At 39.0% G+C, this 25296-nt stretch overlaps 1 long non-coding RNA gene across 5 annotated transcripts in view; it reads right to left on the bottom strand.

Moving 5' to 3' along the window:
• The window catches only part of LOC112920035 (uncharacterized), a 235764-nt gene that overhangs the window by 58887 nt on the left and 151581 nt on the right, over positions 1-25296 (bottom strand). Inside the window, exon 9 of one of the 5 annotated variants that reach the window (XR_011997377.1) lies at positions 114-2480. The exons of the other annotated variants lie outside the window; for them this stretch is intronic. This is a non-coding gene — a long non-coding RNA (uncharacterized lncRNA). Of the gene's footprint in view, positions 1-113; positions 2481-25296 lie in introns of those variants that run through there. 5 annotated transcript variants of the gene reach the window in all.

Here is a 25296-nt window from a genome sequence, read left to right as displayed (position 1 = left end):
TACTAAAACCAGAAAAGGATGCTACTAAAAGGAAAACTACTTTAGTAATACAGATACAAAAATTCTGAACAAAATACTGGCAAATCAAAGTTAGCAGCACATTAAAAGCAATATTCACCATGATCAAGTGGGATTTATTGCTAGGATGCAGGGATGATTTAACATACACAAATCAATCAATATGATTCATCATATTCATAGAATGGAAGAAAAAATTTATATAATCTCAATAGACACAGAAAAAGCATTTGACAAAATTCAACATCTATTCAAGATAAAAACTCTTAACAAATTAGGCATAGAAGGAACATATCTCAATATAATAAAAGCCATATGACAAGTCACAGGTATCAAATCATACATGTGATAAGGGCTTAACATCCAAAATATATAAAGAACTCATACAATTCAATAACAAAGCCAAAGACATAACCCAATTAAAAATGGGCAAAGGACCTGAACAGAGATTTCTTCAAATAAAATATATGAAAGGTCAACAGGTACATGAAAAGGCGCTCAACACCACAAGTCATTAGATAAATGCAAATTAAAACAACAATGAGATATTATCACCTATGCCTTTCAAAATGACCATCACCTACAAGAAAAAAAATAGCAAATGTTGGCATGGATATGGAGAAAAGGAGCCCTTGTGCATTGTTGGGATTATAGATTGGTAGAGTCACTGTGGAAAACTATGGAGGATCCTAAAAAAATTAAAAATAGGACTACCACATGATCCAGCAGTTCCATTTCTTGGACTATATCCAAAGTAAATGAAAACACTAATTCAAAAATATATCTGCATCCCTATGTCCATAGCAGCATTATCTACAATAGCCAAGACATGGTAACAACCTAAGTGTCCACCAATGGATAAATGGATAAAGAAGTTGTGAAATATAAAAATATATGGCTATATAAACATACATATACATATAATATGCATATATGCATACACTTACATAAAATGGAATATTATTCATCCATTAAAAAAAAAAGAAAATCCTATCATTTGCAACAACATGGATGGACCCTGAAGGCATTATGCTAAGTGAAATAAGTCATATAGAGAAAGATAAACACCATATGATCTCACTTGTATGTGGAATCTGAGGGAAAAAACCTAAGACTTAGAAAAAGAGACCAGATGTGTGCTTGCCAGGGGAAAATTGGAAGAATTTATAACAAACTTCTGGTTATAAGACAAATAAGTAGTAGGGATGTAATGTACAACATGATAACAATAGCTAACACTGCAAGATACATAGGAAAGTTGTTGAGATAGTAAATTACCAGGTGATGTATGAATTGTTGAATCACTATATAGTGTACCCGTAAGGAATAAAACATTATATGTTTAAAAAAAAAAACAGAAAAATCAGAAGAAAGCAGAAATGCCATTTCATTGAATCATCCATCTGGTTTTTGAATCCTCACTGCAGAAAAATATCACATAGACATTTTTGTCAGAAACACACTTGGATCCCAGGGCCTGTCTTCTTTTGGAAATAGAGTAATACTTGGTGATAATAAAAATGAAGCCATTGAATAAGCAAAGCAATTTGAAAGTAGAAGAGAGGAGGTTTGGGCTTATATACATATAGGTATGTCAACAGAGGTAAGAATAACTCATTTTGAGCTAAATATAGTTTTAAAGTCTAGCTAATGGTAAATTATAGGTGCAAAATGCTCCTGAAGCAAATATATCCTACTATATCCATAGTGTTAGTGAAACAATTCGCACAATTAACTAAATAGATAACGATGCTAAACTAATAATTTTTAATTCAAACATTGTTTAAATGCATCATAAATATTATCAAATTATCATAGTTTAAAAAGAACGGCAGCAATTAATTATGAAGCAATGCATCTGGAACTTTTCTGAGAGTTCCTAATCTCTATCTGTAAATATACAAAAATAGTTTTGCCATGCTGTCAATTGCTAAACACCATTTGTTAAATTACTACTCCTCTGTAAGCTGGTAAGTGCACATATTTTCATTTATGAACACCATTTTATAAGTCTTAATTCAGATACCTTCAATGGCTAACAAAACCAAAATCCAAGGGAATTGTGCCTTCTGAGTAGATGCCATTTAAAGAAGGGAGTTGAATTTTGGATCCGTTTTTGACTCATCAGGAAGACTTTTTTTGACCAGCAGTGGGCCACAAAATATAATTTAATCACCATCGTAAAGACCATCTATTCACTAGTGATCTTAAACTTAAAACTCAGAACTCTCCCAAGATGAAAGGACATGCTGTCTTCCGTTCACTTCTTTCTCTTCACAAGTCTTAGTTAGCTGTCACTGCCTGGGGCTGAACAAAACGACTCTAAACCTCTTCCACATGGCAGCCTTTTAATTAAAGAGGGTGGTTTTTTCCCTGAGTCTTCTCTCCTTTAAGCATGATTTAGGATCCCATCACATCTTGGTCACTCTGCTGAATGCAAGTCTTGTGCTGAGTCTAAATAGCTGAAAAAGAGAAGAGAGAGGAGAAAATACTTGACAGAGAAAACGGTATATAAACAAGAAGTCAAGAAGAAAAAAAGTACCTAGTAAGTTCAGAGAAGAGTTGAGTCAGGGGTGAGAGAGGCACTGAGTAGGCTAGCCTGCCAGGAGTGCAAGGTCACTGAGAGTAGTAGAGGAGACAGTGCTGGCAAGCTAGCCTGGAGCCAGACTGTGTATAGCCTGGCTGAAGAGTTTGGACTTTACATTCTGTATTTGGGAAGAAGCCAGGAAAGCTTTCGAGCACAGGAATAAAATGTTCAAAGTAGTATTTTAAGAACATTAAATCTGACAGCAGCATAAGGCTAGCCAAGAGGCAAGACATTTAGTTGGAAGACAACAAAGTATTAGTGATTACAGACTTGGGCTCTGGAGCCCAACTGTCTGATACGGAATTCCTGCTCTGGTGCTTTCTGTGTGAATGTAGTAGGCAAGTTTCTCAACCACCCTAAGCCTATTTCCACATCTATAAAGTAGGCATAGAAATATTACCTACTGCAGAGATTGGTTGTGAGCATTAAATGAATTAATATATGGAAAGCACTTGATATGTGATACATACTAAGTACTTAAAAATGTAAGCTTGTTTTACTATCGTATTTATCATCATTATAAGGCAACACTAAGTGAAACATAAGATCTTGAACTGGAGTTATGGTAAAGGGAATAGAAAGGAGGGGGTATATTTGAGATTTGTTGCAAATGAAATTTCTCACCCTCCTCCATAACCTTCCTTTGTCTTTCCTCTCATTGTTGGTCAACGACATGGGTTTCAGTCCAAATATATGTGACAGCATGAAGTCATGAAAAAAAAACCTCGTTTAGTAGACAGGGAATGAATTCATTTTCTGTCAATAAGTCCAAACTGCCTCATTAATTTTAGACAAGTTAGAGAAAGGGTTATATCTACACAGACTGTAGCCCTAAACTCTTGCCTCATATACTAACTCCAGGATCTTTTAATCACTTCTGCCCGCTGTTCTCAGATTCTAGTCTTTCCTGATCCAGTAGAGGAAATACTGAACTTATCAACCCAAATGTGATATTTTTTCTGGTGCTCTTTCGATTAACACGTAAGAGTTCTAGGTTCTAAACTTACTGCATTCTGAGTTCTAAAACCTCACCATCAGAGGGAGGTAAGATGGTGGATGTAGGATGTAGGATGACCCCTAGCCTGCCTCCTCACTCAAACACAGCTGGATAAATATTAAATCATTCTGAGAACCCAAGAAATCAGTCAGAAGTCTTAGAGAACAAAGCTGCGTGTCCTCAAATCAGAAGAGTGACCCACGGAAGGTAGGAACTATGGAAGGTTGGTCCATGGGAGAAAAGAGTGGTGGGCGCTCCCTAGGTGAGGGAGCCCTGCCTGTAGAGGGAGTAGCAAGAGAGGAGGAGAGAGAGAAAACCCATAGGGGAAAAAATAAAGAGTGAAAATACACACAAGAAAACTACTGCTCAAAACCGTTGATGGAAGAAAAGGAGAAGAGTACAATACCACCAGTTTTCTACAAATACAGTACAGATTCTAAGGTATCAGAGGTTTGGGACATAGCCCTATTAATGCCTGAGGAACTGAGGGGTGCTCAAGGGGGAGAGCAGGGCTGAGCCCCAGCAGTGGGCAGCCTGAGGATCCCAAGGGTCACAGAGAGAAGTGGTGTGTTTCAGAGAGGTGCTATAGCCTCTCTAAAGGCAAAAGACCCTATTGGAGCCATTGAGCCGCCACCCACCAATATAGGAACAAAGACACCCACTGAGGGCTACAAATCCCAGTGCCAGCTGTATGTTGCAATTTACCATAAATTCCAAACTGCTGCCATGGTGGTGCCACTATCTTCTGGGACACACAGCCACTGGCCACAGCTTGAGGCATTTGGGAGAGGTGATAGGCCTTTCTGGTGGGCAAAGGACCCTGAGGGCCCATTGAGCTGTCCCACCCACCAGTATGGAACGAAGACACTGGCTGAGGGCTACATAACCTGGCCCCAGCTGTGTGCTGCAATTCACCGTAAACTCTGAACTGCTAAAAGGTTGCACCACTGTCTTCTGCTACTAGCCAGCACTGGCCACAATGCAGGGAAATGCTCCCTACCCCCACCAGGAGGATCAGGGTCGGTCCAAATCTCAGGGGTCTCTGAAATGTGGGGTTTTGAAACACAGCCATGCCTGAGATAAAACATAGGAGTGCTGTACCATTTGGCAGGTAAACAGCTCTAACACAGACAGAGTAAGGTAGAAACCTGACAGAAACCAGGGATACAGAGGGCCTCACTAAAAGAGGTGACATGCATTGAGAAAACCAGGCAAGACCATTTTCTCCCCACACCCACCAGCTTGATCCACCTCAGTGAGCTAAATAGCACCACCAAAAGCAGAATAGAGCCGCTACACTTCCTTCCCCTGCCCCTCCACTAGGGCACATCTCCACTAGGGCAATTCCACCTGAGAATCAGAGCAGCAGATCCTTCCCCAGGAAGACCAACACAAACTCCTCACCCATACCAAGTCCACTGATTATAGAGTGTCATAAGGCTTCAGCTTTAAGGGAAACAGGATCTAGCATTTGGGGGCTTTTTTGTTTGTTGGTTTGATTGTTATTTGTTTCTGGTTTTGGTTTTTTTTTTTTTTTTTTGGTCTGGTTTTATTTATGTGTTTGTTTTTTGGACATAGAGCAATTAGTTATTTATACTATTTTATTTTTAATTTTTATTTTTTCTCTTTTCCTTTTCCTTTTCTTTTTTCTAACAAGCTTCTTATAATAAGTAGACCATAAAACACCTAGGATCTAGCTTCCTTTATGTATTTTATTTTTTAATTTTTTCCATTTTTTAAATTATTTTTTTTCTTTTTCCCCTCCAAAATGACAAAAGGGAGGAATTAACCCCAAAAGAAAAAACACAGGAAGAAATGATAGCCAGAGATTTAATCAATGTGGATATAAGTAAGATGTCTGAATTAAATTTAAAATAACAATTATAAGGATACTAGCTGGGCTTGAAAGAAGCTTAAAAGACACTAGAGAATCCCTTACTACAGAGAATAAAGAACTAAAACTTAGGCCAAAATTAAATATGCTATAACTGAGATACAAATCCAAATGGAGACCATAAAAATGGGGATGGATGAAGCAGAGGAACAAATCAGTGATACAGAAGATAAAATTATAGAAAATAACAAAGCTGAAAAGAAGAGGTCATGGATCATGAAGATAGACTTAGGGAACTCAGACTTATTAAAATGAAATAATATTTATATGATGGAGACCCAGAAGGAGAGAGAAAAAGAGAATTAAAGAAACTCGACAAGCCAGAAGAGAGTAGTAGGATATATTCAATGTGCTAAATGGGGAAAATATGCAGCCAAGAATTCCTTATCCAGGAGACTGTCATGTCAGAATATTAGAAAAAATAAAGAGTTTCCCAGACAAACAAAAACTACTAAGTGACTACTAAACAAGCCCTACAAGAAATAAGGAGACTCTTTGAGTGGAAATAAAAGACCAGGGCAGCCTGGGTGGCTCAGTGGTTTAGCACCACCTTCGGCCCAGAGTGTGATCCTAGAGACCCAGGATTGGGTCCCAAGTCAGGTTTCTTGCATGGAGTCTGCTTCTCCCTCTGCCTGTGTCTCTGCCTCTCTCTCTCTCTGTGCCTCTCATGAATAAATAAATAAAATCTTAAAAAAAAAAAAAAAAAGGAAATAAAAGACCAAAATCAACAAAGACCAGAAAGGACCAGAAACAGCATCACCATCTACAGATAATACAATGATACTAAATTCATATCTTTCAATAATCACTCCAAATGTAAACAGACTAACTTCCAATCAAAAGATTTGGGATAGAGAATGGGTTAAACAACAACAACAACAGCAACAAGATCCAACTATATACTGCCTACAAGAGACTCATTTTAGACCTAAAGACACTTGCAGAATGAATGTGAGGGTATGGAGAAACATTTATCCTGCAAAAGGACGTCAAAAGAAAGCCAGAGTAACCATCCTTGTTATCAGATAAAATAGATTTTAAAACAAAGACTGTAGCAAATGATGAAGAAGGGCATTATATCATTATTAAGGGGTCTACCCATCAAGAAGATCTAACAACTGTAAATATTTATGCCCCCAAGTTGGGAGCAGCCAAATATATAAATTAATAATAAACATAAAGAAACTCACTGTCAATAATACAATCATAGTAGGGACTTTAACGCCTCACTTACAGCAATGGACATATTATCTAAGCAGAAAATCAATAAGGAAAAAATGGCATTGAATTACACACTGAACCAGATGGATTTAACAGACATATTCAGAACATTTCATCCTAAAGCACAAGAGTACACATTTTTTTCAAGTGCACATGGAACATTCTCCAGAAGAGATCACATAGGGTGTCACAAATCAGGCCTCAACAAGTGCAAAAAAGTTGAGATCATACTATGCATTTTTTTCAGACTATAATACTATGAAACTTAATGCCAATCACAAGAAAAAATTTGAAAAGCCCTCAGATAAAAGAAGAAATTTAAAAATACATGGAAAAAATGCCAATGAAAACATGACAGACCAAAACCTTTGGAATGCAGTAAAAGCAGACCGAAAAGGGAAGTATATTGCAATATAGGCCAACCTCAAGAAGCAAGAAAAACTCAAATATGCAACCTAACTTTACATCTAAAGGAGTCTGAAAAGGAACAGCAAATAAAGCCTAAGGCCCTCAGAAGGAGAGAAATAATAAAGATTACAGCAGAAATAAATGGCATGGAAACAAACAATAAAACAGAACAACAAAACTAAGAGCTGGTTCTTTGAAAGAATTAATGAAATTGATAAACCCCTAGCGCTCTTATCAAAAAGAAAAGAGAAAGGACCCAAACAGATAAAATCATGAATGAAAGAGATCACAACCAATACCACAGAACTGCAAACAATCATGATGGAATACTATGAAAAATTATATGCCAACAAACTGGGCAATCTGGAGGAAATGGACAAATTCCTAGAAACTTGCAGACTACCAAAACTGAAACAGGAAGAAAGAGAAAATTTGAACAGACCCATAACAGCAAAGAGATTGAGTCAGTCATCAAAAATCTCCCAACAAACAAAAGTCCTGGGCCAGATGGCTTCCCAGAGAAATGCTACCAGACATTTAAAGAAGACTTAATCCCTATTCTTCTCAAACTGTTCCCAAAAATAGAAATGGAGGAAAACTTCCCAACTCACTCTATGAAGCCAGCATTACCTTGATTCCAAAACCAAAGACCCTACTAAAAAAAAAAAAAAAAAGAAAAGAAACAAAAAACCCTACTAAAAAGGAGAATTAAAGGCCCATATTCCTGATGAACATGGATGCAAAATTCTCAATAAAATATTAGCATATCAAATTCAACAGTACATTAAAGGATTTATTCACCACGATCAAGTGGGATTTATTCCTGGGCTGCAGGGGTGGTTCAACATTTGCAAATCAATCAACATGATACATCACATTAATAAAAGAAAGGATAAGAACTAGATGATCCTGTCAGTAGATGCAGGAAAAGCATTTGACAAAATACAGCATCCTTTCTTGATTAAAAACCCTCAACAGGGAATCCCTGGGTGGCTCAGTGGTTTAGCGCCGCCTTCAGCCCAGGGCGTGATCCTGGAGTCCTGGGATCGAGTCCCACATCGGGCTCCCTGCATGGATCCTGCTTCTCCCTCTGCCTGTGTCTCTGCCTCTGTGTGTATATGTCTTTTATAAATAAATAAATAAATAAATAAATAAATAAATACATACATACATACATACATACATACATACATACATACATACTTACTTAAAAAAAAAAAACCCTCAACAAAGTAAGGATACATGGAACATACCTCAACATCATAAAGGCCATATACAATAGACCCACAGCTAATATCACCCTCAATGAGAAAAACTGAAAGCCTCTCCCCTACAGTCAGGAACACGATAGGGACGTCCACTTTCACCACTGTTATTTAACACAGTATTGGAAGTCTTAGTCTCAGTAATCAAACAACAAAAAGAAACAAGAGGCATCCAAATTGGCCAGGAAAAAGTCAAACTCTCACTATTTGCAGACAACATGAAATTCTAGGTAGAAAATCCAAAAGACTACCAAAAAATTGCTAAAATTAATACATGAATTAATACATGAATTCAGCAAAATTGTAGAATATGAAATCAATGTGCAGAAATCTGCACACCAATAAAGAAGCAGCAGAAAAAGAAATCAGGGGATGATCCCATTTGCAGTTGCACCAACAACAGTTAGGTACCTAGGAATAAACCTACCTAAAGAGCTAAAGGATCTGTACTCTAAAACTATAGAACACTTATTAAAGAAATTAAAGAAGACACAAAGAGATAGAAAAGCATTGTATGCACATGGAATGGAAAAAAACAAACATAATTAAAATGTCTATACTACCCAAGGCAACCTACACATTTAATGCAATCCTATCAAAATAACATCATTATTTTTCAGAGCTATAACAAACAATTCTAAAATCTGCATGGATCCACAAAAGACCCCAAATAGCAAAAGCAATCCTAAGAAAGAAAAACAAAACTGGAGGCATCATGATTCTGATTTCAAGCTATATTACAAACCTGTAGTCATCAAGACTGTATGGTACCAACACAAAAATAGACACATACATCAATGGAACAAAAGAGAGAACCCAGAATTGGACCCACAACTATATGGTCAATTTACCTTCAACAAAGCAGAAAAGAATATCCGATGGAAAAAAGACAGTCTCTTCAACAAATGGTGCTGCAAAAACAGGGTAGCAGCATGCAAAAGAATGAAACTAGACCACTTTCTTTTTTGTTTTGTTGTTGTTTGTTTACTGGACCACTTTCTTACACCACACATAAAACTAAATTCAGAATGGATAAAAGACCTAAATGTGAGACAGGAATCCATCAAGATCCTAGAGGAGAACATAGGCAATAACCCCTTCAACATCAGCCATAGCAACTTCCTACTAGACACACCACTGGAGGTAAGGGAAACAAAAGCAAAAATGAACTACTGGGACTTCATCAACATAAAAGGCTTCTGCACAACAAAGGAAATAATCACCAAAACTAAAAGGCAGCCTACAGAATGGGAGAAGATACTTGCAAATGATATATCACATAAAGTCTCCACACATACCATTCACTCTGCTCTGCACCCTGTTCAGACACTTTTAATGTTTATATAAACACGACCCATATGTTCATCATACACCATGGCCTTTACAGTGTGCCCTTATGAGTAAGCACGAAGTAAGAACTAATAGATGCTTTTTGGCAGTGAAAAAAGCCAATGCAAGACTTGCAACTACCCATCTTTTCTTCTTTGCTGCTCGCAGGTCAAGCTTTTACCAATAGCCAACAATAGGGCTTCTACAAATAAGGATCTGAAAGCTTAGAACAGGTCAATGGTGTCAAAACTTGCCTTAAAAGAGGGGTTAGATAAGTTGATCTTTAGAGGTGACTTCAATTGCTAAGATGTAGATTCTCTATCTATGGTTTTACAGACCATTTCTGAAGTTTTTAATATCTGGTGGTATTACAGAAAGACCACATTGTCTAGGTGAAGTTTGGAAGCCCTACCCTGTACTTTGCCACATTCACCCTGCTATGACACGGGGCTTGGAGCTAAACTGAGGCTCATCAGTAAAATAAGGATAATAATAGAATCTAATCCATACAGATGTTCTCAGTGCAGGTGCATATCAAGGGTTTAGCACAGTGCCTGGCTTATAGAAAGTGCTCAAAAAATGTTGGCCATTACTTGATTAACAGGAGATGGGCGAGTTTCTCCCCAACTTGATCTCAGTGAGTATTCACTGCAACAAAGTAGCTGCCACATGAAATTATTCCAGGAGAACAGCAACAGCCCTTCCTTTTAGGTGACAGAGACACAAAATGCCCTTTAATAACTGCAGGTCCCACTCGGATGAAGTTAATTGAGTGTTCTCACTTAAAAAAAAAAAAGTATTTATACTCTAGTAGTTTATGTGCTCTAAGGTTCTAAAAGCAAAGACAGAAAACAGATAGTGAAGATAAGAGTTAAATTAAAGATTTTCTGCCACAGACCTCCGAATCTGCAAGAACAGGGGCTCCTCTAACATGCCAGGTCACTCCAGGACAAGGGCTGGTGGTGATGGGAAACTTAAATCAATGAGCGACATCACTGTCAAGCTGCTACTTGGTATTTTTAAATAAATTCCATTAGAGAAATCTCCACGTTTGGGAAAAGAGCAAATGTCAGTACTTTCTACCAAATTAGAAAGGAGAAAAGAAGAATGACCCTGAAAATGATAGATAAGTCAGCTTAATGTCACAAACCCTGGGTGACACTGGAGCAGATCATCAAATGATCGATTTATAATCACTCAGAAAATTAAGCGCTAACAAGTGCAATCAAATAGCTTAGGGAGCTACAAATTATACCACATTAATTTTACACAAGGGCAGTTTATCTAAACAAGGGCAGCAGGGATGGGAGAGCCAGAGATAAGACTCTCCTGAGCTCAGTGAAACTTCCAGAGTCTCAGCCTCAGGAGATTTTTCAGAGGCAAACCGGGAGAACGTGGTCTGGATCATAGAACTCTCAGGCAGTTTGCTTGTCTTTAACCCACTGTGACTTAGTTATTATTTCCAGAAAAAGGCCTAGCCTATTTCCATCCTTTACTGATACAGCTGGACACCAGAATAAGTGTAACGGAGTAGCTACCATGTGCTAGGAATTATGTGTAAATTATCTATAATCTTCCTCCTTCCCTAGTTCCTCAACAATACCGCAAAGTAGTGATTTTCTTCACTAGGAAATGGAAAAATACAAACCTGAGAAGGACAAATATGAGTTGTCCAAGGCCATAAAGCTGGTAAGTGGTAGAGTTAAGGCTCACACTCAGGTCTGTATCTCCAGAATCTGGGTCAATATGCATTATCAAAACCACAATTTATAACAAGTAATCATAAGTTCCTTCCCTGGAAAGGTGAATCAAAACAGTCCATTTATTTTTCTCATACCTCAGGCTATAGAAATTTGGTTAAGAGGACAGTCAATAACAATCTTAAATAAGGGAAACAATGAAATAAGAAATGTGCAGTCTATACAGAAGGGAGGATACTTTCAGGCACTCAGCCCTAACTTTCAGATGATGATGAGAGGAGGAAAGAATAAGGCCCAGAAAAGCTTACATCCTAATTTGTGGGTAATGTAGGTCAATTATAGTATCACTTCCTGGTCTTCTATCTGTTTAACTGGTAGAACTTTTCTACCTGTTTAACCTGTTTAACTGGTTGCCTCATCTCCAACCACAGCAGGACACAAACACACACTCTTTGAAATCTGAGAGATTTTAGTCAGGACAAAAACATAATACTCCTGATCTGATATCTCAGTGCCTTTCTACCACAGCTCAGAAACAAAAAAGTGGCTCTAGAGTAAATAAATAAATGAATGAACATACAATTCAAAAATTCTCTTATCACACACGCACACACACAATCTCACAAATAAAATGAATAGTTCCCAATAATGAGCAGTTTAAAAAAAGTAACAGTTACTAGCAGAAATTAGCCACCTACAGCAAGAGATTTTGAATATCTGTCAACAATACAGTACTTGGAAAGACAAATAAGGTACTGGGTTCCAGAGATGCCACGGTATAACAAAAGTAGCACAATGACCAAGGGCCCATATACAATTTTTCCTTTATACAATAAAACCCTTAGAAGACTGTGTCCTTTGTTCCCCAAACTTTAAAAAAAAAGAGGTGAGTTGAGCTGGAGAGAATTCAGAATAAAGGTACAGATGATCAACCTGACTGTGTAGGATCTACTTTTCTTCCTTTTAAATAAACCAGGGGTAAGAAGGGAATGGCTTGAATACCTGATATGATTTGATGCCAAAGTGAAATGAATGACAGGGACAAGATTTGAGATGTTAAAAAGAGATTTAGGTTATTCATAATAAAACGTGTCCTCACCATCTGGATAATGGTGCTCTGGAAAGATCCACAGAGGAGTCCTAGAATCATTCCACCTGAAAATGCTTGTCCCTGCTTAAAAGAGACAAAATAAGATCGTGTGGGGTGAGGACAGGAGCAGATAGGGGCTGGGCCACGCAGTGTCCTGGGCACCTGAGGAAGTGCCGCAAGGGTCAGAGAAGTCCCTTGGCAGGAGAACAATGACCAATGGAGAGAGGCTGAGGGGCAGTGGACACTAATGATAGCTAGTGAAAGCTTTGAGGAACTGGGCCAGATGGTTTGGGTCTTGAGAAAAGAGGACAGGAAAGGGATCCCTGGGTGGCGCAGCGGTTTGGTGCCTGCCTTTGGCCCAGGGCGCGATCCTGGAGACCCGGGATCGAGTCCCACATCGGGCTCCCGGTGCATGGAGCCTGCTTCTCCCTCTGCCTGTGTCTCTGCCCCTCTGTGTGTGTGTGTGTGTGACTATCATAAATAAATAAATTAATTAATTAAAAAAAAAAAAAAAAAGAGGACAGGAAAGGAAGAGAAAAAAAAATGTGCAAACTACAGGCTGAGAATTTTGGAGCTGAACTGAGGTGCAAAATGCTTTTTGACCCTCTTAGCCTCCATTCCTCCTCAAGAAAAACACCATGGGGCTTGGGGTCTCTCTAGGTAATATTCAAAGTACGCACACAGCGGGTACCCTCTGGATCCTGCTAAAAACTTCCAAGAAAGGGAGGAACTAACATTTCAGTGATCGTGTACCAGACCTTAAGCTTACTGCCCCCACACTTGTTCTCTCACTCAGGTCTCCCTGAAATCTGAGTAATCCAATCTTTATCTTTTCCTTTTTACATGTGAAGCTCAAAGAGTCTGTCCCCTGACCAAAGTCAAAGGGCTAGGAAATGACAGAGCTGAAATTGGAACCCATATCTGTCTGACTCCAGATTTTTTCTTCACTGAGATAATAAACCAGGTATATTTTTAGGCCCTGAATCACTAGGCTGATGATTATTATCAAAATATATTTTTCCTGTGTGGGCTTTGTTCTCTCTCTCTCTTTCTTTTTTCCATGTGAGGCCCAAGAAAAATCAGATAGCAAAGACTATCTTGGAAGATGAGATACAAGGCTTTTTGATACAGATGGAACTTCTTGAAAGTACTCAGAATTTTAAAGTTAGCTCTCTTGGGTGTTCTTTTTAATATGCACGTCACAGTTGATAAGGTGTCAGCAGGAAGGAATCATACAATACTTACAGCAGACATCTGAAGAACATAATTGCCCCAGCTGACATGTGTGACTGCTCTTTCATTATCATGTCAAGAGGACAGTTCAGCTTATAAATTGTTTGCAGTGAAAATAAAATAGGAAGTACTTGCTTAAAGTTTATTATAGCCTTTTAGAGTAACATAATTATGATTATAAAGTGTTCTTCCTTGGTGTGAACATTTTATTTGTTCTTCCGAGGATTTCTTCAGGATCAAAAAAGAAAATGTTATTTCAGTGGATGTTAAGCATAAAAGTTCCATTCATGGAAACTTTACTCAAATGTTCAATCATATTCTCTGGAGGACATAAGCCCCCCAGGGGCCTGCTGTGCACTCTTCCACAGATTAAGAACATCTTAGCAGGTTGCCTTGCTGCAATTTTCCTGGGATATCAAGGCTCCGAACTAATCTTCAGGACCAGCATCAATCTATAGTAGAATTTAAAGTGAGAAAGGAATGGATTCATTAGAGTCAGGACTGAGACTGTTCTAACCCCCAACAAGACAAGACAAGCCAGGAAGTGGTTTTCACGCCTGCTAAAATGAAAGACCCCTGGGATGGGCAACCTCCAAAATACATCATTGGCTCCTTAAGTGAACTGATTTTAGGTTATATTTAGTTTTCATAAAATTCTAAGGACGAGAAGAGGCTTAGAGACCACCTTACCCAGTGCTTCCTTTCACGGATGAAATAACTAAGACAGTCAAGGTTGTGTGCCTTGTTCGGGATGACGGGAGACAGAACCAGGGGACAGATCCAGGACTCCTACTCCAATTCAATCATCTCTCATCTAAAGAGCATGAATCACTGGACAACTGAGAGAAGACAAAGGAGAAGACAGGAATCAGGCAAATTGCATCTCTGGTGCCCCCTCATCTCTCTGTTCTGTTCCCTGAGATGAGTGAAATGACAAGACAGAAACTCATGCGGGAAATTTTTATGAAATAAGTTTTCCATGCACATGTAGTGTATATTAAACTGCCTGTATTCTGTTGCTCAGAACTGTCACATGGCCCCAAGCAACTGCTAGAGAAAAGTCACTTGGCTATGCAGCTAGGAGGCGAAGGAAATTGGTTTGGGTAAATATATAGCAATCTCCTTGAAATGTTCTAGTTCCATAGCTTTTAAGACATTTTTTATTTTCTTGTTCTTAGATTCAGAAATCATTGACTGAAGAGGAAGCCTGATCCTCTTGAGGAAAACCATGTAACCCACATAAGTTATTACAACGAATACTTCCCCAGTTCTTCCCCTAAATGGTCTGGAGCTATTTATCAGGGTAACTGTACACCGGGAAATGGAATGTCCAGAATATGAAAATTTTTTTGAGGATTGTGAGATACAAGAACTGAGCTGCCACTAATAATAAGAAACCCAAAATGTCATAATAGCTCCCTGGGCAAGGTGAATGTCTATTGAGGCAGGTGATGATAGAGATCATACAAAGATCATTTTAAAGAGGGTTCAACAGGACTTCAGACCTGTCCTATGGTTATTCCCCAGTTCCTAAGTATATAATTGGATAGATATGCTTACTCCTAGAAGAATATTCACATTTTTTGTCCAACTTATGAGGTAAGAACCATATGGGAAAGGCCAAGTGGAAGCCTCTAACACAGCCCCAGCCTTGGCCTAAATAGTAACTCACAAACAATATTGTACCCCAAAAGCAATTTCAGAGATTAGCACTACCCTCCAAGGCTTAAGGAAAACAAGGTTGGTACTCTCCATCACATCCCTCATCAGTAGAAAAAGAAAAGAACCATCCCCTTTATCGCCTTAGTAATATGGGTGCTGGTTATCACAGAGAACACCATCTGCGTGATACAAGTGAGAAACTATCAAACCCTGCCTATGTACCACCCAAGTCCTTGAAGCTTCACCATCCCTTCCAGCTCTGCATGCTTTCTTATCTGCATCTTTCTTAAGCAGTTGCATCTCAACACCGCCTCACCTTCTCACCTTCTCCCCAAGTCTTGCTTCTTTCCTTTCTCTCTCCCAAGTGCTATCCTGTTGAAGCTGTTGCTGGACCCTAAATGGTGCCCACAGGCACAAATGCACAATCAGGAAATGCTGGGAAGTTAATATCCTTGACAATGGAAAGCAAGGGTCAGTAGATAAATTCTTCCCCTATCTCCCTTTTCCCACCCAAGGACAGTTCTGAGACACAATTTATATAACTTCTCAGAGATGTAGTCCCCTGATTTGAGCAATTAATTACACTGGTGGCCCATTAAATAGCACCTTCACATGGGCTCTCCCTCCTTGCCTGCATTATTCACCTGGGTCCTTTACTCCTGCTACCTGAGATTGCATTTCCTAATAAAATAATAGAGAAACCTGCCTGAGCTTCTGTTTTCTTGGGAACCAAGAAAGGCTAAGACAGTTACTATTGTTGATTTTATTGTTGTTGTTGTTGTTGTTGTTGCTGTTGTTGTTATAATGGCCACCTAATAGATTTGTTGAAAATATTATAATTATTAGCACATTAAAACTGCTTAGAAGCAATGCCTAAACATTGGCTATCATCATCAGCATTAACCATCACCATTATTGTTAACATCCCAGCCACATTTCCTGCCCTACCCTCTGCCCTCCTCAAACTCTATATTCTATAAAAATTGCACTTGTCCATAAAAGAGAGGATATGTTCCAAGGTGCTCCTTCTTGTACTGATTTCAGGGGGGTAGAGATAGAGTGCTAAGTGGCAAAAGAAGGTAGTTTGGGACCATGAGGTGGTCCCCAAAATGTTCTGACTATTCTAAACCTTGGTTACATCCCTCCTTTCAGAATTCATGCACCGCTAATTGTCTAAACCAACCAAAGCTACTTTTGATTTTATGGTGTTCTATAAAATTTATACATACACATGTATATACACAAGCACACATACACAAATATGTTTTGTCTTCCTATCTAGACTGAAGAACCTACTTAAATATGCCTCCTGAGGTCCTGATCCGGGCTGAGCAGATTCTAGTGTTTGATTAAAGTTTATTTCTTTACTGCCGGACAGGCTGAACAGGATTTCTTCTCATTGTTCCCCCATGGCACCTTTTCTTTCCACTCTCAGTTGTTCATCTCACCTGCCTGGATTCACAACAAAGCATGAACTACTTGTATCTAGCATTTCTTTTTCACAATTCCCTGGCTGCTGCTTCTCTAATTAAATAAGACTTTTCTTAGGCAGAGAAATCTACCATTTTACGGAAGAAGTACAAAAGAGTCCCAATGGCTCCTAAGCCTTCGTGGAATACTCTGCTCCACACTATAACCATCTTGGCCAGGCTGGACACCCTGTCTTCAATGTAGAGTACTGTCCTGAACACCTTGAGAAGAATTTGTGTGCCTGTGCCGGCTCAGGGGAGAGAAATCAGTCAAAAGTAACAAAGCTAGCAAATAATCCCCACACACCTCCAATTCCAGACTTTGTATGGTCCACACTTAGCGCGCTAAGGCTGAGTGTGGGGAGTTTACAAGTAAATAACGTGGGGTAGCAGATAAGGTCCTTCCATATTACTCCCACATTTTCCTGTTGGTATTTTACCTTGTCTATTTCATTGGTGTTCATGTCACAAACTATGTGCCTCTGGGACTGGATCTTGCTCTTGCTATTTTAATTTTATTCTACCATTTTCAAAATTAAAGGGACTCTGTTTTTATTTCAGACCTTCCTTCTTTCCCCCCTCACCAGATTGCCTGGAATATAATCTGTCAAGAGGAAGCAAAACCTGCTTTCTCCACCCTCAGTATTGCTAAGCTTTTCATCTTTGTCAAACAGAGGGGATAGCAGTTGTTAATTGAGCTTTCTTTGCAATTATCAAACTCTAGGCAAGATGGGACCCATGGGGCTCAGAATGTGCTGCAGGGCTCCTTGCCAACTTTGTTACCTTTGTGGCTCACTTATACTTAGATGAGATATTCCTCACCTAAGGACAGTCTTCTCCTTGAGGATCTGTACAAAGTAATCGCTCTCATGGATTTCTTTGAACATCAGAAATTTTAATCCTTGAGGAAAAAAATTTAAAGACCATCAGCTCTACTGCTCTTAAAAAAATGCTAATTTTCAGAAATATCCTTTTGATGCTTTGATAATAGATACAATTGGAGCCATACTATTAAGGGTTAAAGGCACAATGTACAAAAATATTCCACATCTAACCAAAAGAAGTTCTGACTTTTAGCTCAAACCTAACAAGCCTATCTTTTTGCACATGAGAACAATCAGCGCATTGTCAGTTGTGGTTAAATGGTAGCAAATTCTGGATCCATTGGAACTCTAAATGCATCAGAATTTTTGGAACCCATAAACCTTTCCAGAAGATAAAAAGAAAATCACAAAGAAATATGTCTTCTCTGTAGACTCTCCCTACACAAATCAAACACCTCTTTCTCTATGTATAGTTTTGACTCCCCTCCCCCCAGTCTCCTATTGTACTATTCTAGTTAGGTTTATCTGGTCCCAAGAAATAGAAACTCGTTCCAATTACTTCAAATAATTCTGGGCTCATTGAAAGGATGTGCAATCATAGGAGTCCAAGAACAAGCAAAATTCAGACCTTAGGTGACTATGTGTCCATCCATGTTAACTCTGGGAAGAATTTCACAAGTCTTCATTAGGACATATAAGGTGATCAGTCATCAAGGTCACTTAGCAACTTTCCAGGTGTCTGTGTCTCTCTACCAAATGGCTTCCTCACCCTCTGCATTCCATCTTTCTCTCCTCAATGTCAAAGTTTTGTTGAATCAGAATTTGTTCCCTCATTTACTTCCATCTCCCAAGGAGAAAAAGAAGGAAGGAGCATGAGACTCTGCTCTCAGCTTGCAATACTTCAGTGTCTCATGATTTCCTGTTGCAAACTCTCAGGAGATTCTGATTCTGGTCAATTGATTTATTGTTGTTTTGTTGTTTCTACCAGGCCCTATTATAAATAGCTGGCTAGCTTGTACACTGGCTGCTTTGAGGTCATGTGACCACCTCTGATCCTGTCTAGAATCATACCACACAAATACTATCATAATTGCCCTAAGCAGACCATTCCTAGGAGGGAATCTCAGTATGGCAGCCCCAACGGCTGATTTGGGAACCTCAAGCCCTTACGTTCCCTTAGATAGAACTTAACCTTTAATCATGCATAATGCTATGTTGTTCACTAAGTTTTCATGTATTCATATCTGTTAATCTGAGCTACTATATATAAGCTACTTGAAGGCAGAGGCCATTTTTAAGAGTTCTGTGTTCTCCACAGCACCTGGCACAGGCTTGAACTTACACAGTAATATTAGCTTATTGGCTTCCTCAGGAACTAGTTAAAACAACAAACTAACAAAAATGGATTTATCCACTCAACCAAATCTCCATATGCCTTCTGTATCCTCTAATTCTGTATCATAATTTTAGTACTTACTGTCTCTACTTATACTGTATCAACTTATCCCACAAGGTTTGAGGTCGCATGATCATTCATTTCCCAATAACAACGCTAAGGCACTAGAAGTTTCTGGGAAGAACTCAGGTTAATCTTTTGCTACATGAGAAAAGAGGATTCAATATAGGCTGAAATAAGAATCCATGTGTAACCTTGAGTCAAACTACTTTAATAATACATTTAGCTATTCTGGTTCTTTGTAGTTCTGCTAATATTTGGCCTTCCTCTGTGTGTCAGTTGCCTAATGTTTCCTAAAACCCTAAAAGAAGACCCAGAAGCAATGTATTCACAAAAGAGTAGAGCTCTCATCTCTCTCTTTGTGTTCAAGAAGCCACTAGATACAGAAAGATGATGTTGACTTGCTCCACCTCAGCACTTCTAGATTTATGAAATTCTAGAGTTGGAAAAACCCCTGGTAGTTCACCAGCTTTTAAAACTGAGACAAGATAGTGTAGCATGGGTTTAGAAGTTATTCAGGATTGGATTCAAGCCCTGCACTACTACTTACTAGCTGAAGATTGTGAGCAATTAATTACAATTTTTTAAACTAGGGAATTCACTTATAGAAAATGAGAATTGAATAAAATAGTACATCTAAATTACTTAATCAGGTGCCTGGGTCATAGGAAGTATTTAGTAAATATTAGTTGACTTTAATTATATAATCTATTTTCCTTAATTTACAAATGAGGAACTAAAGGCCAGAGAGGTAAAGGGAACTAGCTAAGGTTGTATATCTGCATACTAACAAAGGTATGTCTTAAACACTTGAACAATAATTGAATGAAATCTTCACTTTAAAAAACAAAGCTCCTTTCTGGCCCATGTTATGGGCAAAGAATGGATGCTCCAAACAAGAAAAGTAAATTGCATATTCTGAGTGTTTTCTCTTTCTCAAACACTGAGCAGATATAAAATGAAAAATAAAAATATAAATGAAACAGTCCTGTCTTGAAATCACTTAAAACTGATTTGAAGGGCAGCCCGGGTGGCTCAGCAGGGTGTGATCCTAGAGACCTGGAATCGAGTCCCGCGTCGGGCTCCCTGCATGGAGCCTGCTTCTCTCTCTGCCTGTGTCTCTGCCTCTGTGTTTGTGTGTGTGTGTCATGAATAAATAAATAAAATCTTTAAAAAATAAAAAAAACTGATTTGAAGAGATGAAAGATAATCCTAATTAATTAATACAATTTTTCCTAACTAAATGCCAGATATGTGGAACAGGTTTGCTAAGAATGAAGAGGTGAGACACGGTACTTCCCTGGTGCAATCCAAGAAAACTTCTTGATAGGAATAGGTCTTAAGATGGGGTTTCTTATTGGGCAGCTGAGGGAAGAAGAAGGGGGAAAGCATGACAGTATTACATTTTGTTACCAGAGAGGGAGAGCCCAAAGTCTTCATTTGCCATCTAATTTAAAAATTCACAGAGATCTACTCTTTGCATCAATGAAATCTCCCTTATACAACATATTTTGAAAAATGAAATTTTATTTCTTTCAGAGATTATACCTTAAATCCTTTTCCATTACCTTTGATACATTAGACACTCTCATGTAAGTGAATGCAAAATGTAAATAATCCAGAAACAAAAGGCATATATATAAATTTAGCACTCTAGCGATACCAGGGAACTGTCCTTCATTGTCATTGGATAAACATTTCCTTTTTAACCATTAATTTCTTTAATAAGCCTCCTTTTTCCTTTTTTTAAGATTTTATTTATTTATTCATGAGAGACACAGAGAGAGAGGCATCCCAAATATAGGCAGAGGGAGAAGCAGGCTTCCCACAGTGAGCCTGATGTGGGACTCAGTCCCAGGACCCTGGGATCACCCCCTGAGCTGAAGGCTGATGCTCAACCACTGAGCCACCCAGGAGTTCCAAGCCTCCTTTTTTAAAATAAATTTGTATAAAAATATATTTCAATCCATCTTCTTTAATTGGTTCCTGGATCCATGTATTCTTTCTTTGAGGGACAAGCCCCACATAGAGGGCTCTCATAATGTGTGTGTGCCCTGCATTCTGAGGATATGCTGCCATCCTGCATTCTGGAGGATGGCATTATATCCTCACAGTGTTGCCTCTGACCTGTGTATCAGCAGCACCTTCAGCAGATTGTTGCAACACTCTACTAAGCCACTGCTTCTGGGTGGTACAATATGTCCAACACCACAAATGTGTGGTAAGGAAAGGGCTGCTGGTGCAACTCTGGTGAGTACTGTGGGGCTCTGGACTACTTAACTCATGTAGATTGTTTGTGCTTCCTGGTCCTACTTGTTCTAGATTCCACATGTACCACTTCCAATTCACAGTGGAAAACTGCTAGGTATACACCTGATTTTATGAGTTGGTGGTTCAACAAGAATTTATGGATGATGGGAAATTCTGAACCTATGGTTACTCAGTGGTCCAATGGCCAAGTATTCTGTCTCTACAAGGCACTACTGGGGTGTCAAAAGCTGTTTTGCCAAAGGTACTATGGCCTTGCTCCAGATCCACAGGGGTCTGCATTTTTATTCTCATACTGAAAGGCTTTGTTGGATCAAATAGCCCAAGAAACAGGGCTGCTTGTGCTGCAACCTGGACATGTTGCAATGCCTCTCTTATTTTGAGTCCATTAAAGGATGGCAGTCTTTTGTGTTACCAGGAATATGGGCTTAAGCACCATTCATAAATTTGTAATATGACACCTACTATGAGTTGCAATCAATGAGTTAACTTCTGCTAAAGTTTCTTCTACCACCAGGCTTAATCTTCAAAGGAGAACTACCAGTGAAATTCTTAATGGTGCTAGTATATCTTTTACAAGTGCCTTCCCAATAGCTTTGGAAAATTAGGTGTGTCCTCAGCCCGTTTCCGTGGAATATAATCCAGTGGTGGATCTTCTGGACTCATATAATATCTCCACTCCAGCAAGTCCACTTCCCTGAGACTTTTGTTTTCTTCTTCTGATACCTGCAATGGCAATTCTGGCATTTCCACTTCAGTCAGCATGGGCCATCATTTTCTCTTACTTCTAGAAGCCATCCTAACAGTGAGTCATTGCCAAGGTAGTAAATCATCTGTCCTAAGAAAGTGCCTCCAAGCCAATAAACTCTCTCATATGCAATGTTATGTTCTGGCCCCTCAAGAACCGTCAAAATTCAGTACCATGAGTACTCCCCTAGCTTCTGGTGGTACATGCAGACTAGATCTTGTAGCTCCTATAGAGTATAATATCATTCCTCCCTTATTATAAGATCTAGGACATCCCATCTGGGACATGCTATGATATGATCCTAGTTATAGGCCAAGCATCCAAGATAAGAGGTTCCGCCCATATCTTGTTGAGGCTAGAGAGAAGCCTGTGAGCTTACAGAAGAATGGCCAGAAATGGTTCCTCATATGAAAGGGTTGTATATTAGTTCTTAGTAGGGAAAGGGACCACCTCTAAAAGCTCTGAATATCCAGAGGAGTTTGGAGAGCCAACATCTGGGAGACAGCAACAGATTACCCCCTTCACATGTGTTAGGATGGGAACAGTTTTCTCAAGCAGAATCCTAACTTTGGCATAACAGACATGCTTCAGCCACATAACCAGTTATGTTTGAAGCTCTGGATTCTATTTTACCCTGCATTTGGTCTGTTTCTTCTCTTCCAATGCTGAAGATAAAGGCCTCTTTTTAAGCTACCAAAAAGGACTTCTGATATTGTTAGTTGCCAATTTTTAACTGCCTTCAGCTTTTCATAATCCCTCTAACAAGCATCAATGCTACTTAATAACAATCAGAAAATTCTATTTTCCTTGTATGAATTTTTTTCCCTTATCTTTTTACAAATGCCTAAACCATCGCAATGGAACATCATCTCAATTCAGCAGAGAAAGTTTTTGCAATTGGGCCAACATCTTATGCCAGACACTAATCTGTGCCCCCCACATACCACCTGGGATAGGATTCTCATTGCCAATCAGGCACTGAGTGATCCAAGCCCAAAACCTCATCTTACCACCTGTTTTCCTCTAGCACTCCTGGAACCACTGCGTCAGTGAGGTCCTCTGGGAAGCAGGTGTTGAGAAAGAATTAAGAATGCAGATTGAAGAATAATACTCATGAAAAGAAAAGGGAGAAGTAGGATTGAGCAGAAAGAAAAAGAGCCCATAATGTGTATTGGACAAAGCTTCAGCCTGCCCAGTAAGAAACTCTGAAGCAAAGATTGCCCATTTGGGGAGTGCCAGCTCAAAGGCTGACATGGACCTGAAGAAATGAACAGCCTGAGGCTGCCAGTGAACCACGCTTGAGCAGCAAGTCCTTTCTTGAAGGAGGATCCGAGAAATGCATCTGTGTCTGTCACTATGCTAGCTAAAATAATTAGGTTTTATCTTATATATGGGCCTGAATATATATTGACCTAATTAAGGCTGGATTGCCCCTCATGAAAATTTGGACAAATTTTACTTGTTTTAATGAGTCCTTCAACCCTCTCTGATCTCCAAAAGCTTCTAAGTTCCTCTGAGTCTTAGTGTGTACCCAGATATCTTACTGACATCTCCATGTCAAAAGAGATTTGGAATAACCCTAAGGAAGAGAGGAAAGTTTAAACATTACCATCATCTCTGAAACTATGTCCTATTTTCTAATTAGCTTGCTTTGAAGAGGAAGTCAAATGGCTTATAGTTAGTTCAACCAGAAAAACTACTCATGGCTACAATTCTCCAGTCAGACTCCAAGTGTCAAACAGCTCCAATGTCAACATTTTGCAAGTTAACATACATTGGTCATAATAAAAAGTGCTGGAGATAAAGTAACCGCCTAAGCTCTGACGTTATGATGTTTGCAGTATTTCTGAGCATGTGTAGGAAATTCTACAACACTGAGACCAGAGTGGAGAAGACATTCACACTACAAATCTCTGCTTGAGAGCTATTAATCAATGGAGCAGTAACTCAGGAGCTAAGATAATACCATTTTCAACAACCACCCCATTTGTTGACACTGTAGGGAAGCTCTGAATCTTCTCAAAACGAGTGAACTGCTAGCCTATAAGAACTTAGGTCTTTGGGTCTGAACCGATACTAAAAGATTGGGATCATCCCCTGCATATTCTCAGATCATAATGCCTTGAAATTAGAACTAAATCACAACAAGAAGTTTGGAAGGACCTCAAACACGTGGAGGTTAAGGACCATCCTGCTAAAAGATGAAAGGGTCAACCAGGAAATTAAGGAAGAATTAAAAAGATTCATGGAGGGATCCCTGGGTGGCGCAACGGTTTGGCGCCTGCCTTTGGCCCAGGGCGCGATCCTGGAGACCCGGGATCGAATCCCACATCGGGCTCCTGGTGCATGGAGCCTGCTTCTCCCTCTGCCTGTGTCTCTGCCTCTCTCTCTCTGTCTGTGACTATCATAAATATAAATAAATAAATAAATAATTTAAAAAAAAAAAGATTCATGGAAACTAATGAGAATGAAGATACAACCGTTCAAAATCTTTGGGATGCAGCAAAAGCAGTTCTAAGGGGGAAATACATCGCAATACAAGCATCCATTCAAAAACTGGAAAGAACTCAAATACAAAAGCTAACCTTACACCTAAAGGAGCTAGAGAAAAAACAGCAAATAGATCCTACACCCAGCAGAAGAAGAGAGTTAATAAAGATTCGAGCAGAACTCAACGAAATCGAGACCAGAACTGTGGAACAGATCAACAGAACCAGAAGTTGGTTCTTTGAAAGAATTAATAAGATAGATAAACCATTAGCCAGCCTTATTAAAAAGAAGAGAGAGAAGACTCAAATTAATAAAATCATGAATGAGAAAGGAGAGATCACTACCAACACCAAGGAAATACAAACGATTTTAAAAACATATTTTGAACAGCTATACGCCAATAAATTAGGCAATCTAGAAGAAATGGACGCATTCCTGGAAAGCCACAAACTACCAAAACTGGAACAGGAAGAAATAGAAAACCTGAACAGGCCAATAACCAGGGAGGAAATTGAAGCAGTCATCAAAAACCTCCCAAGACACAAAAGTCCAGGGCCCGATGGCTTCCCAGGGGAAATCTATCAAACGTTTAAAGAAGAAACCATACCTATTCTACTAAAGCTGTTTGGAAAGACAG

Source organism: Vulpes vulpes, chromosome 15 (assembly GCF_048418805.1).
Source record: "Vulpes vulpes isolate BD-2025 chromosome 15, VulVul3, whole genome shotgun sequence".
Lineage (NCBI taxonomy): Eukaryota > Metazoa > Chordata > Mammalia > Carnivora > Canidae > Vulpes > Vulpes vulpes.
The sequence above is the reverse complement of the archived record's forward strand: the minus strand, read 5'-3'. Positions and strand labels throughout refer to the sequence as shown.